The sequence below is a fragment of the Hyperolius riggenbachi genome, chromosome 3 (genome assembly GCF_040937935.1).
Source record: "Hyperolius riggenbachi isolate aHypRig1 chromosome 3, aHypRig1.pri, whole genome shotgun sequence".
NCBI classification, from domain to species: domain Eukaryota; kingdom Metazoa; phylum Chordata; class Amphibia; order Anura; family Hyperoliidae; genus Hyperolius; species Hyperolius riggenbachi.
The window spans coordinates 413911491-413926989 of NC_090648.1; the positions used below are offsets into that span (position 1 = coordinate 413911491).

General features: G+C 46.3%; 1 protein-coding gene across 2 annotated transcripts in view; it reads left to right on the forward strand.

Annotated features, from left to right (window-relative positions):
* The first annotated feature begins 12786 nt into the window (after positions 1-12786).
* LOC137564104 (E3 ubiquitin-protein ligase RNF14-like) overlaps positions 12787-15499 on the forward strand; it is a 69011-nt gene continuing 66298 nt past the window's right edge. For both annotated transcript variants that reach the window (XM_068277477.1, XM_068277480.1), the window contains exon 1: positions 12787-12829. The gene's annotated coding sequence lies outside the window, so the exon portion shown is untranslated. The remainder of the gene's footprint in view (positions 12830-15499) is intronic.

Below are 15499 nucleotides of genomic sequence, written 5' to 3' on the forward strand. Positions count from 1 at the left end.
GGGCAGCTTAGGGTCTGATCTGATAGGTAACAGTGACAGGTGGTGATAGGGGGTGATTGATGGGTGATTGATGGGTAATTAGTGGGTGTTTAGAGAAGATAACAGATGTAAACAATACATTTGGGAGGTAATCTGACGGCGGGTTTGCGGGCGATCTAATGGTGTGGGTGGGTGATCAGATTGCCCGCAAGGGGCAGGTTAGGGGCTGATTGATGGGTGGCAGTGACAGGGGGTGACAGGGGGTGATTGATGGGTGATAGGTGATTGGCAGGTGATTGACAGGTGATCAGTGGGTTATTACAGGGAAGAACAGATGTAATTAATGCACTGGCGAATTGATAAGGGGGGGTCAGAGGGCAATCTGAGCGTGTTGGCGGGTGATTGGGTGCCCGCAAGGGGCAGATTAGGGTCTGATCTGATAGGTAAAAGTGACAGGTGGTGATAGGGGGTGATTGATGGGTGATTGATGGGTAATTAGTGGGTGTTTAGAGGAGAGAATAGATGTAAACAATGGATTTGGGAGGTGATCTGATGTCGGATCTGCGGGCGATCTATTGGTGTGGGTGGGTGATCAGATTGCCCGCAAGGGGCAGGTTAGGGGCTGATTGTTGGGTGGCAGTGACAGGGAGTGATTGATGGGTGATTGATGGGTGATTGACGGGTGATTGACAGGTTATCAGGGAAGATAGATGCATACAGTACACAGGGGGGGGGGGTCTGGGGGGGGGGGTCTGGGGAGAATCTGAGGGGTGGGGGGGTGATCAGGAGGGGGCAGGGGGGGGGATAAAAAAAAAATAGCGTTGACAGATAGTGACAGGGAGTGATTGATGGGTTATTAGGGGGGTGATTGGGTGCAAACAGGGGTCTGGGGGGTGGGCAGGGGGGGGTCTGAGGGGTGCTGTGGGCGATCAGTGGGCGGGGGGGGCAGATTAGTGTGTTTGGGTGCAGACTAGGGTGGCTGCAGCCTGCCCTGGTGGTCCCTCGGACACTGGGACCACCAGGGCAGGAGGCAGCCTGTATAATACACTTTGTATACATTACAAAGTGTATTATACACTTTGTAGCGGCGATCGCGGGGTTAACATCCCGCCGGCGCTTCCGTATGGCCGGCGGGATGTTACGGCGGGTGGGCGGAGCCAGTTGCCGGGGGAAGCGCGCGTCATCAATGACGCGATCGCTCCCCCGGCATGCCTAAAGGACGCGCCGCCTGAAGGCGTATTGCGGTCCTTTAGGCGTCCACTTTGCCGCCGCCCATGGGCTGTGGGCGGTCGGCAAGTGGTTAAAACTGGCGATTAAAAGCCAGGATTGGGCCGGAAATGGCAAAGAGGGATCCAGGAGATCACAGTGACTCGATTGGTATGTTTTTTTATTGTACAAATCGGACAGTACAGATTCTCTTTAAGGACGGTGGTGATTGAAATCTCAATCGCATAGCTCTGCCATCGTAAGAGACAGAGTATGTGGCATGAGTGGACAGCGGGTATGTGCAGCGATTCTGTGGTTTATGGTACCAGCGGTCTCTGGTTCTTAGGGGGGCAGAGATCGCTGGTACTTAAGTGGTTAAATGATAAAGTGACAACTTTACAATGCAATGTCCTACTGTAAACCTAGACTGCAAGTTGAAAAGCAGGGAAAATAACGCAATTAATAATAGTGCTTTTTTTTATTAATAATTCATACTATATATTACGGTATATGATTATTCATTTTTAAATTGTTCAGTCAGTGTTTGCCCATCCCGATTTACTTTCTGAAATGAATTGGAAAGGGTTAAAGCATGGTACACATCTTACACATTCTGCCAGGGTATGTAAACTTATGAACAACTGTTTGTACATATATGCTGATGTTCTGTGTACTCTGTAAGAACAGACTGCTTGAGATTGACTGATAAAATGCATTGAGTTTGTGCACCATCAATGTTTGTCTCTTTTGTAAAAAATATAATGCCGACTTGACTTTGATTCCGATGATGGCAGTTGTTTTGTCAGTGAGTTACAGTATATTGTTCCGGGTTCCAAAAGCAGTGACAAGAAGGTGAAAACTTTGAGACTTCCCCACCATCTCTTATTTGATTGGCCAAGCTTCAGTAGGACTCTGTAACGTGCAGGGCCACATCTTTATAAAGGTATAAAGTTCACATTACTCATTCTGATAACTCGGAAGCACTTTTGGTGTTTTGTAGATAAAGTGAGTCATTCTCAGTTGACACTTTGCAGTTCTGCAGGTCTGCATCACTGAAACTTTGCCTACATAGGACTACACACTGGCATTTTGTAAGGATAGGAGGGCATCTTAGTTCTAATATTGAGTATTATTCAAATGTCATTGGCCTCAATTCACTAAGATCATGCTGGTGATAATTGGAGATTTAGGCGAACAGTGCACGAGCTGCTCGCCGCGCATAGCGGGTCCTGTACTACTTCCGGGGCGCAATGTCCTGGAGTAGTACGCATGCCCGTTCTGCATGCTTCCTTTAGTACGCATGCCCTGGCCGGCGGTGCGCATCGTTGCAATCAGGGCATGGCATGCGTACTAAAGGACGCGTACAGACATGGGCATGGACATTGCGACCCGAAAGTAGTACGTGGCCAGACTGCCCATAGAGATTTGCTGGCGAGCTGTTCGCCAGCATCTTTAGTGATAATAAGGCAAGAGAAAACTTACCACACATTGATAGGTATTTTTAGTTTTAATTTACTAAAAAAGCTTGCGTTATTGAGGTGTAGAGATAGGTTTTCACAGTGAGAGAGTTATCTTCTCACTTCAGTCCTTAAGTTACATCCTACGTAGTTATTTTCACATGCAGTTAATTAACAGCCTGTCTTTAATATAATTCTATAGTTACTTTAAGGATTGAAACGTAAACTTTAGCGATCTCCCCATAACTTAACAGAAGCGTTAACTTTAGGTTTGTCTGAGGTAAATTGTTTAGTGAATACTACATGCCTTATCACCATGGTGATAACACTAGAAACAGCTCAGAAATGTTATTAAAGACAGGAGATAAGCTTAGTGAATTGAGGCCATTGTGAACTGGTGCAAAAGTCCCTTGTATGGAAGCTGGAATTATTAGCATGCTATTGACGCTCTACAGCAGGGGTCCACAAACTTTTTTGGTCAAGGGCCGGGTCAAACTAATGGGGGACCGGAGTATTCATTATATGATGTAGAAAACATTACATTGAACCTAGGTAGTGTAAACTATTACCTGTTTACATGTGCAGCCCTTTTGTCTCCCATTTAACCAAAGCAGATATTATGCCCCCAATACAGCATGTGTAGATACTGAAAAAAAACTCTTTTTCACAAGACAGTGAAGCATACTTGGAGCAACCTGTCATCCAATTGGACAGCAGCGGAATTGGATTGGAAGCCAGCAAATGACTGCTCGCTGGCTTCCCTGCGGATTGATGGTACCAGCACTGCTATTCTATTTGCGAGACACCAATATTTAAAGATGCAGTGGACTGCATTTATAAGTAATACATTTTGAAGGGGGGCCGGTGAAAAAGCCTCAGGGGGCCTCATTCGGCCCACGGGCCTTAGTTTGAGGACCACTGGTCTACAGCGTGGTGGGTGCACACTGCATACATCTCGGAGGAGCCCTTCAAAACAAATCCAGACTTGGCAAAGATATAACATTCAAGGATCAAAAGTACATTTGGACCTGCTGCAGAGGCAGTCATAAAATGACGCATCTGTACATTTTTTTTTTTATTTTTTTTTTGTGCTGGGCATGATCATGTAATAAATAAGCTTTACTGAATCATCTCCATTGAAGCATATACCTTCACTAGGGATAGTCAAAAAAAGGAAAAAAATCATACAAAATCTGCATCAACTCAGATTTGTTTGCATTTCGTAGACCACACCACCTCTGTACACACCTGGCTAAGCTATAAAGTCATGTCAGTGGGTATCAAACATACTTGCTGTTACAGAGGATTAGTGGTGATATCTTCCAATAATTTGACTTTTTTTTGGTAAACTTGTATTTTTCTTTATGCTCACACCAGTAGGATTTAAAAAGGTTTTAGTCCCTAAAAGTACACATTTTGAGGAAACATGGTTGAGGGTCATCTCTCTACAGTGGCTTAGAACAAGCCAGTAAGGCCTCGTTTCCACAGACAATTGAAGTGTGTGTTCAGCAAGCAGTTACCAGGCAGCAGGCATGCTCAAATAGCGAAATCGGATGAAATCTGAATAGGTGTTATTCGGATTTTATCCAGTTAATTAAATCACCTGTGCGGGTGGGTGAGGGGAGTAAATCTTACCCATCAGGCGTCTTCTTAGATCCGTCCCTCTGCGCCTCCCACGATGCGTTCCAAGCCGCAGTCACGTGATTACAAACACTTCCTCCTTCCGGGTTGGGCTGCACAAGCAGTTGTGAGAGTTTGAGAGGCATTTCACTGCCTATCAACTGTCTGTGGAAAAGAGGCCTAAGTAAAACTCAGAAAATCAGTGGAATCATGGCTCAGGTATAAAATGTTTATCTGGCTTATAGAAGTTAAAGAAGAACCCTACCCTCAGACTTTTAGAAACGTGGCTGGAAGTGAGTGCAGATGTGATTGCCAATATTTGCCTCCAATTACAGCCTCAGTGCCACATGCATGCAACAACATCAGTGTATACATGGCCTATTTATCTCACAAAACCCTATTTTGGAAATCAGAAACTTCATGTAATCTTCCAATTCTAGCTTTCCAATTAAATGTACTACTACATTTCCACTACATGTGTTTTTGTGTGTTTTTTTACACATGTGCATTTGCATTAGAATGCATGGTACATGAAAGCATATGGATAGTTGCTTGAAAAAAAAAAAACAGCATGCAGCAGTTTTTGAGATGCATTTGCTTTTTGTGTGCACTTCATGTATTTCAATGGAAAATGCATGTGTAGTTAAGTGTGTGTGTTTTTTGCAAGAGAAGAAGGATATTGCCCTAATCACAAAGTAGGAAAAAAAACGCATTTGTTTTAATTCAAGCAATTTTACACTTTGCAGTGGAATTGAGTTGCTAAATATTGTACTGGTAAAGGAAGGGCTCCGCCTCTTACATAGGAGATCAGAGTTCGAATCCTGGCTGAAGCCAGTACCTATTCAGTAAGGAGTCCTTGAGCAAGACTCCCTAAAACTGCAGGGTGGTCTTTGAGTCTGACAGGAGAAAAGCCAAGGCCAGTTCTCTCATGAAGCAAGGTGAAACATTTGCATCAGGCGCAGATATTTCAGGGGCAGCATTTTTGTACTGTGTGTACCTTCCTGAGGAGGAATGGAGTGGCCGAGGGTGAGCAGTTTGTTAGTCACAGACTCGCAGCCAGCCAGGGAGCTATTGTGTTGAGATGCAGCATGTCATGTAAGAACATTAAATGAAGCAGAGTAAGGCTGCTTTCACAGTAAGACGTTACAGGCGCACGTCAGTGCAGCCTGCAACGCAGCCCACCACACAGCAATGAAAAATCAATGGGCTGTTCACAGTGCCCACGTTGCGTTACATTGTAACGCAGCAAGTTAAAAGAAAGTGCTGCATGCTGTGCGTTATACGCGGCTAAGCTGCGATAGACTGTTTGCACATGCTCAGTGATGTTGGAGGAGAAGGTCTCCCCTCCTCCGCGGCCAGCCACATGGCTAATTAATATTCACTGCACTGTGACATGCAGTGTTTACTTCCTGGAGCGGCCGCTCTGTGCGGCGATTGGCTGGCGGGACCACGTTATGCGGATCACGTGGTCTCCGCATCGCACAGCACAAAAAAGGCTCACCAAGAGCTGCATAACGCAGCTCTTGGTAGCGTCCTCCTCCAGCACCACCAGGCGTTGCGTTAGGGGCACGTTATGCGACCTATAACGTCCCCTAAAACGCAACGTCCGGGTGGGAAAGAAGCCTAAATCTACAAATTATTTGGAGAACATATACAAATTATTTGGAGCAAAGAAAAGGGCACTTCTTTGCACAGAAATGTTCAGGTCCAACTCCAACTACTGTCCCCAGGTCGGGAGAGTCTGCTAGTGGAGCTGAACACTTATGTGCAAGAAAGCGCTCTGCTCTTTGCTGCATCACATTTCTAGTTTTATCCACATTTAGGGTGCATACACAAATCAGACCATAGTCTTTGGAAAATGAAAGATCACAGACCAATTTTACCCCCTTCCATGTAGTATGAGAGCCATACCTACACAGTCTATTCTATTGAGCTGAACTCCCCATTAGATAGAAATCTTTGCAGTATACTGCACAGAAAGATGCTGTACACATTCAAAAGATCAGTATCTGCAAAAGATCTAATCCTGCAAAAGATCCGTTCCTGCAAAATGCATTCATAGTTTATGATATCTGCAGATCCTCATACACACCTTGTTTAACAGACATTCATCTGCAGATCAGATCCACCAGGATGGATCTTCAGATCTGCAGATGATTGTCTGATCTGCAGATGAATGTCTGTTAAACAAGGTGTGTACAGGATCTTCTCAAAAAATTAGCATATTGTGATAAAGTTCATTATTTTCTGTAATGTACTGATAAACATTAGACTTTCATATATTTTAGATTCAAATACACACAACTGAAGTAGTTCAAGTCTTTTATTGTTTTAATATTGATGATTTTGGCATACAGCTCATGAAAACCCAAATTTCCTATCTCAAAAAATTAGCATATTTCATCCGACCAATAAAAGAAAAGTGTTTTTAAAACAAAGAAAGTCAACCTTTAAATAATTATGTTCAGTTATGCACTCAATACTTGGGCGGGAATCCTTTTGCAGAAATGACTGCTTCAATGCGGCATGGCATGGAGGCAATCAGTCTGTGGCACTGCTCAGGTGTTATGGAGGCCCAGGATGCTTCGATAGCGGCCTTAAGCTCATCCAGAGTGTTGGGTCTTGCGTGTCTCAACTTTCTCTTCACAATATCCCACAGATTCTCTATGGGGTTCAGGTCAGGAGAGTTGGCAGGCCAATTGAGCACAGTAATACCATGGTCAGTAAACCATTTACCAGTGGTTTTGGCACTGTGAGCAGGTGCCAGGTCGTGCTGAAAAATGAAATCTTCATCTCCATAAAGCTTTTCAGCAGATGGAAGCATGAAGTGCTCCAAAATCTCCTGATAGCTAGCTGCATTGACCCTGCCCGTGATAAAACACAGTGGACCAACACCAGCAGCTGGCATGGCACCCCAGACCATCACTGACTGTGGGTACTTGACACTGGACTTCAGGCATTTTTGGCATTTCCCTCTCCCCAGTCTTCCTCCAGACTCTGGCACCTGGATTTCAGAATGACATGTAAAAGTTTCATCTGAAAAAAGTACTTTGGACCACTGAGCAACAGTCCAGTGCTGCTTCTCTGTAGCCCAGGTCAGGCGCTTCTGCCGCTGTTTCTGGTTCAAAAGTGGGTTCATGCTTCCATCTGCTGAAAATCTTTATAGAGATGAAGATTTCATTTTTCAGCACGACCTGGCACCTGCTCAAAGTGCCAAAACCACTGGTAAATGGTTTACTTACCATGGTATTACTGTACTCAATTGGCCTGCCAACTCTCTTGACCTGAACCCCATAGAGAATCAGTGGGATATTGTGAAGAGAAAGTTGAGACACGCAAGACCCAACACTCTGGATGAGCTTAAGGCTGCTATCGAAGCATCCTGGGCCTCCATAACACCTGAGCAGTGCCACAGGCTGATTGCCTCCATGCCACGCCGCATTGAAGCAGTCATTTCTGCAAAACGATTTCCCGACCAAGTATTGAGTGCATAACTGAACATAATTATTTGAAGGTTGACTTTTTGTGTTTTAAAAACACTTTTCTTTTATTGGTCGGATGAAATATGCTAATTTTTTGAGATAGGAATTTTGGGTTTTCATGAGCTGTATGCCAAAATCATCAATATTAAAACAATAAAAGGCTTAAACTACTTCAGTTGTGTGTAATGAATCGAAAATATATGAAAGTCTAATGTTTATCAGTACATTACAGAAAATAATGAACTTTATCACAATATGCTAATTTTTTGAGAAGATCCTGTATGAGGATCTGCAGATCTCATAGACTATGAATGCAATTTGCAGGAACGGATCTTTTGCAGCATCTTTTTGTGCAGCATCTTGCAAAGATTTCTATCTGATGGGGAGTTCAGCTCAATAGAATAGACTGTGTAGGTATGGCTCTCATACTACATGGAAGGTAGTAAAATTGGTCTGTGATCTTTCATTTTCCAAAGACTATGGTCTGATGTGTGTATGCACCCTTATGCTGCGTACACACTGGCGACTACGGTCGTTTGAAACAGCTAATTAACGATCTTTCCGCCGACAATCGGGGAAAAAACTTTACCCAACGATCATTAACACGAACGACAAAAGAACGACATCGGGAAGATGGAAATATCCAACCTGACGGATCGTATCTACCGACAATCGTTACAAAACTATAGTGTGTACAGACATCGGCCGAGAACGATCATTACAAGGGCCAATGCGCCTGCGTTGAATTCTGCCCAGCTTCAGTACTTCCTTTGTGACACGGCCGTAAAGATTGTTACATTGCTCATTTCAATTAAACTTTGTTTTCAAGTTAACAATCATATATTTGTATCTATTGTAACTCCATGTTAGTGTTTTTTATTTTATTTTATATAAATATGTACGCAACAGTTCCTTCTGATCGTTCTTTTCTGCGAGAACGATCGTTAAAATGTGTATGATGATCGCTGCATCCCATCGTTGCATTCCTATCGTTGCTGTATCGTTCGTCTTCCAATTATCGTTCCTAGCTAACGATAGTTATCGCAAGTGTGTACGTAGCATTAGAATCCTATCAGTATACCACCTTCTTGTGAGATCGAGACCTAAAGATCCATACACACCTTAAGGCTACTTGCACACCAAGACGTTGCGTTAGGTGCTACGTTAAGGTCGCATAACGTGCACCTAACACAACGTCACAGAGGCGCCAGGCTATGCTCCTATTTATTGCCTGAGGAAGTGGGATATACCCGCGAAACGCGTTGCACCTTGTTTGAAGTATGTAAATAAACTGATTTTTGCTTAAAACAGCAATTTTTGTGTCTGTTTTGGAGGGGTAAGTCCACCGCTACCTACTTCATTTTAACCATTTTAAAGAAATATTGTTTTCACCCTGTTGGCGCCTCTGTACTACTCTAACACAACGTATGGTGGTGCGGGAGAGGACGGTAGAGTGAGCCGCGTTATGCGGCTCTATCCCTATAAGGTCTCCCAGAGTGGCGCTGATTGGCCGGCAGGACCACGTGATGCGGAGCGAGACACTCCGCATCATGTGGTCCCGCCGGCCAATCAACTGCCGCCAGTGCAGTGAATATTAAGTAGCCATGTGCACGGCTACTGTAGCTGGCTCTCCCCGCCTCCTCTCTGCCCCCCACTGAGCATGTACAAACAGTCTAACGCGGCTATAGCCGCTCTAACGCCGTAGCATGCTGCACTTTCCGGACAACGTGCAGCGTTACATGTAACGCAACGTGGGCTGTGTGAACAGCCCACTTGTGTTGCATTGCTGTGCGTTGGGGGAGCGTTACAGGCGCACTAACGTGCGCCTGTAACGTCCCTGTGTGTAAGCAGCCTAAAGGACAACTGATGTGAAAGGAGTATGGAGGCTTCCATATTTATTTCCATTGTAAGCAATACCACTTGTATGGCTGTCCTGCTGATACCCTGCATCTAATAACTTTAGCTATACACCCTAAACAAGCATTATAGTCAGAACTGGCAAGATTATCTGCATGCTTGTTTCTGGTGTTATTCCCACACTACTTCAGCCAAATAGATCAGCAGGACTGCCAGGCAACTGGTATTGTTTAAAAGGAAATAAATATGGTAGCCTCCATATTCTTCTCACCACAGTTATCCCTTAAATGAAACCTAGTCGAGGCTGGAGATAAGGACCACCTCGGCTAAGAATCCAGTGTGTGTATGGCAGCCCCGACACCCCTGTCGACCGCTCAGCCAGAAATTCGACCTGGCAGATTGCTTTGGCCAATAATATTGTTCTCTTCACTTAGAGTGGGTCCACACTAGACCCGGTTGCAGGATGGACACTGCAGTCCGGATCAGGGGAAGTACCCACCGTACTGCAAACTGATGAAAGTGCATCAGTTTTGCATCAGTTTCCGTTCAGGTTTTTCCCTGACAGAAAACGTCTCCATCATTAGGAAGGAGTGGGAGGATTTTTTTGGGCCAATCATAAAGCTCAGGCTATCCGTTTTAACATCCGTTTTTTGCCTGTGGAGCTGGAGATGCGTTTTCTCATTACTTTCACTACCCCTGCGTGTATCTGTGGTCCTGATCCGTTGCGTGAAAATGCAGCAGTTCCGGACCTTCCGTTCAGGTTTTGAAAACGGATCCCCGCAAACGCAGACGTATCCGTTTTTTACTTGGGTGAGGCTGGCTGCTATTTTCAACATTAGTATCCGAGACTCTGTTTTTCATCAGGTTTGAAAAACGCAGCCACGGATACGTTTCCGGACCTAGTGTGGACTGGCTCTTACCCCATTACCGTGTGACATCACAAATGTGCTGCTACATCATCCCTCTGCCCTCTCGCATAGCAACATTACATGTCAATAACCTGCAGGCTAGTGACGCCTCATCTGTCAGCCTTGGCCCTGCAATGTCACCCCAAAGGAACGGCTGCCAAGTGACACTTATTTTGTTTGTGTATCTGCCTTAAAGGATACCACAGCTGACAAAAAATATTTCTGCATTGTGTGGGGGATTACAAACACATACCTTTAGCGCCCCCTGCCCCCCTCCATCTGCCGCAGTTCCTCTAATATTCCTGCCGGTGTCCGGGGACTTGATTGACCCCCCAACCGGACATACTGCGCGCACAGGTCATCCCCTCTTCACTTCTGGCAGGCGCATAGCGATTGGCTCAGAAGCACTTCCTCTGCCTCTCCTGGGCTGCGTGTGCGCTGCATTACACCAAGTGTCACATGATTTGGCATGTGCCGCTTAGTGTAATGGAGCGCACACGCAGCCCGCGGTAGGCAGAGGAATCAGCGTGCTTCTGAGCCGATCGCTATGCGCCGGCCAGAAGTGAAGAGGGGATGACATACTGCGCGCACAGGGCGCAGTATGTCCGGGTGGGGGGTCAATCAAGTCGCCGGACACCGGCAGGAATATTAGAGGAACGGCGGCAGATGGAGGGGGGCAGGGGGCGCTAAAGGTGTGTTTGTATCCCCCACACAATGCAGCAATATTTTTTGTCAGCTGTGGTATCCTTTAAAGTGTACCAGAGATGGTACACTGCCACTTATTTATACTTACCTAGGGCTTCTTCCAGCCCAATGAGCATCGTGGCTTCCCTCACCGCCCTTCTCGGCCCCACCATTCTGGCGATACGACTGCCGGAAATCCGGTCAGTTGCTGCCAGTTGAGGTCTTCTGCACTGTGCGGTCGAGTGCGCACCCCTGCCATGTTCCCATAGCCTTCTGCACCTGCACAGTATTACTGCGTAGGCGCAGATCACTCCAGAAAATGGGAGCGTGACTAGGGGCGCGCACGTGGCCAAGCCACGCATGCACAGAATGCTGCGACTGCCCGGATTGCCGGGAGTCATGGCGGTTTAGCGGAGGAGCCAATGAGGATGACGAGGGAGGTCACGATGCTCATGGGGCTGGAGAAAGCCACAAGAAAGTATAAATAAGCACTAGTGAACCATCTCAGGTTCACTTTAGCGCATCATAGGGGATGGAAATCATCAATATCCATAAATGACCCTGCAGAACGTATCTATTTTTCTTTGTAAGGCCCCTTTCACACAGGTGGCTGAACTGAGAGTTTGCTGAGCAGTTCAGCCACCCGTCTGTCGCCCACCATTGCAATTTAAAGAGACTATGTAACAACAAAAACATCCCCTGGGGGGTACTCACCTCGGGTGGCGGAAGCCTCCGGATCCTAATGAGGCTTCCCACGCCGTCTTCTGTCCCACGAGGGTCTCGCTGCAGCCCTCCGAACAGCCGGCGACAGACCCGACTGTAAATTCAATATTTACCTTTGCTGGCTCCAGCGGGGGCGCTGTGGCTGCTTTCGGCTCCGAAGTAGACGGAAATACCCGATCTCAGTCGGGTCCGCTCTACTGCGCAGGCGCCGGAAACTTGCGCCTGCGCAGTAGAGCAGACCCGACGGCGATTGGGTATTTCCGCCTACTTCGGAGCCGACAGCCGTCAGAGCGCCTGCGCAGGAGCCGGGAAGGTAAATATTGACGTCATCTTGCACGGAGGGCTGCACTGAGACCCCTGAGGGACGGAGGACGGCGTGGGAAGCCTCATTAGGATCCGGAGGCTTCCCCCACCCGAGGTGAGTACCCCCCAGGGGACGTTTGACGTTACAGATTCTCTTTAAGTGCAGCTGAATTGCAGCGGTTGTAACACCACGCGTGTCAAGCTTAGACACGCGGTGGCCTTACTGGGCAGCCGAGGAACGCAACATGTCGAGACTGAGCGTGGCTGCGGCAGCGCTCAGGTCTCACTCCTGGGAGGGAAACCTGTATTGGTGAGGTAAGGTGCAAGAGAGCAGCTGACAGGCGGTGAATTCACTGCAGTGTGCAATGTGAAAGGGGCCTTATTGTGATAAACGCCCCTCTCAAACCCACCATGCACATACATTCTCATGTGTTCAGAACTACCAGAAAGCTGAGTTTGGAGTGTCAGAGCTGATGAAATGACATGTAATTTCGTCTTCTTGCATGTGAACAGAGTGGTAGTATTTGTCCTGTTCGGCAGGTGGCGCTGTTGTAATCTCGTCGCTTCCTGATTGGCAAGTTTTCCTTGGACTAGCGATCTCAGTCTCCAGGTGGGTGTTGCTGGGGGTGATACAGATGGGGGTCTCATTAGTGCGAGGAGGGTGTAACGAAGTAAAGTCCTGACAGCCTCTGTGATCTCTCTACGTGTATTTGTTACAGCATTTAGTTTTACAGTCAGCTGCTAGCACAGTGTCCCGGGCTGCTCGATTGCTGCGCACTGACCTCGTTTATCTCAGCTGAGCTCAGTGATGATGCATTCGGCCACTACTTCTGTCTGCCTATTACTGATTCCCATAAACCCATCAACAGGAACACTGCCGTTTTGTCCAAGAGCAGCTATTTTATTTGGATTTGTTCTGAACCGACTGGAAAGAGCCTCAGCCTAGAAACGTTTTTGGGGAGGGAGATATGTTGCCTGTTTTGTCCCCATTGTGGTGCCTACTTCGTGATTATCAGTCAACACATTTTCTATCGCTAGTACTGTATCCATTTGTTAATCAGGGAATATGATTTGTGTCCCAGTGGGATGTTAAGCTAAGTATGCTCAGCAGATTTTCATCGCATGACTGTTAGCCAGAAAGATCCTTTTGAAATCTAGTGTGAGTACAGTACAGGTGACCATACCTCCCAACTTTTTGAGATGAGAAAAAGGGACACTTAAACCACACCCCTGGCCACGCCCCACCACGCATCTAGTCATGCATACCATAAAAATTTCATAAGAAAAATATGTTGTATTATAATTCAAACCACACTGGTCCTTTCTGTCCTGGTTAATTTTCCTTCATAGTAACATTTTAAAATTAGTAATATATCAATTTAAATGATGGAGATAAAATTTAGAGTCACTCAAACACATTTTTAGTAGAGAAATATATATATTTACATAGAAAGAGGGACAAAGTCCTGAAAGAGGGACAAATGAGGGTGATAGAGGGACAGGGCTCCCAAAAAGGGACTGTCCCTCCGAAAAAGAGACAGTTGGGAGCTATGCAGGTGACCAGTGGCGTAGCTAAAGAGCTGTGGGGCCTGATGCAAGTTTTACATTGGGGCCCCCCAAGCAGTCTATACATAACAATACGGCACACCAAAACCTGCCAATGGCAACTACAGTGTCAGAGGTGCAAGAAGCGAATGGAGAACAGTATGTTAATGATCACTACTATTTAAAGCATCTATAGAAGTGATTATTACCAGCGCAGGACCAATAAAGAGCTAATACTGTAGTTAAGGGTGGGCCCCTTTGGCCCAAGGGTCCTGATGCAGTCATAACCCCTGCACTCTCTATTGCTACGCCATTGCCTCTCACTTCCCCTCCCTCTCTGTAGGACAGGCTGCCAAGCTGTGTGTCTGCTCATCTATCATTAACAGAATGTGAAAGCGATCCCGAGGCAGTAAAAAAATGTATAACAAAACATACTACCTGATCCGAGGGGAGGGCATAGTCGGATCAGGTAGTGCCAGGCCTAAGCCATGCAGTACTTTGGTTTCACTTTTGTGACTCATGGGTTCACGATGCTGCAGTTCCACTTTGTGCTCTTATCGCATTGCACAGAGTGGAGAGCAAAGGGCCGGGGAGAGGCGTTTTTGACGCTGGACCTGAACTCATAACTTCTTTTCTGCTCCATAAGATACGCAACAGCATAATAACCTGTTTTCAGAAAAACATTTCCAGCTTATACAAATCCTGCAACAAATCTACTTCCTGCTTTCATGGAAGCAGACATTGTTAAAGAGACACTGAAGCGAATAAATTTCACCCTTTTTACCTTATTATTCACTTCAGTTGTCTCAGCACAAGTAAACCGCCGCATCCCTGCCCTAAAACGAGGGGTTTAGACCCCCCAAATCGCCGGGCAAACATCCACGTCCAACTTGGTCGTGGATTTTGCTGCGCTGAAAGGCAGAACTTTCAGCTGCAGCTCTGCCTCTCCTGACATCAATCGATGAGCGGATCTCCGCCTCTCCCCGCCCCTCTCTCTGAAGGAAGAGGGAGAGGCGGCGATGCGCTGCGATTGACATCAGGAGAGGCAGAGCTGAAGCTGAAAGCTCTGCCTCTTTCAGGAAATGCCAGCCAGATTGCCCCTCGGGGATTTGGGGGGTCTAAAGTGCTTGTTTAGCGACGGGGATGCAGCGGTTTACTTGTGCTGAGAGTACTGAAGCTAATTATAAGGTAAAAAGGGCAAAATTAATTTGCTTCAGCCTCTCTTTAATCCTATATTTACAAATGAGCTCAAACTTGCTCTGATCAACCTTTCTCCCTGTATCTAGTCTACTATTCCGGCTGTGATCTGTGTTGTCTTCTCCACAAGTGTGTCCTGCACTATATCCTGATATCATCCAGTAAATGTTTATCTTGTGTAGTGGGTTCTGGTAGTACTCTTGTCTTCACTGCATCAGTGTCTATACCTTACGCATTAAAGAGAGTCTTAAGCCTTATATGGGGCCCAGGTGAGCTGTTAACCCTGAGACCAGTGGTAGGTATGGATGTTAAGTCTAAAAGTGCATACAACATCTAATCTTAATTGACCAATTTTAGCACTTCCATGTAATATGAGGAATGGCCAGATTAACGGAAAGGCAAAAAGGCGCTTGCCTGGGGCCTTGTGACATGGGGGGCCTGTATTAAATGAGTTGACTGGATGGCTTTAAACTTTCACTCTTCCATTCTCACACCTCCCTGTCAGACTGAGACCTCAAGATCCCTATGGCCACCCAGC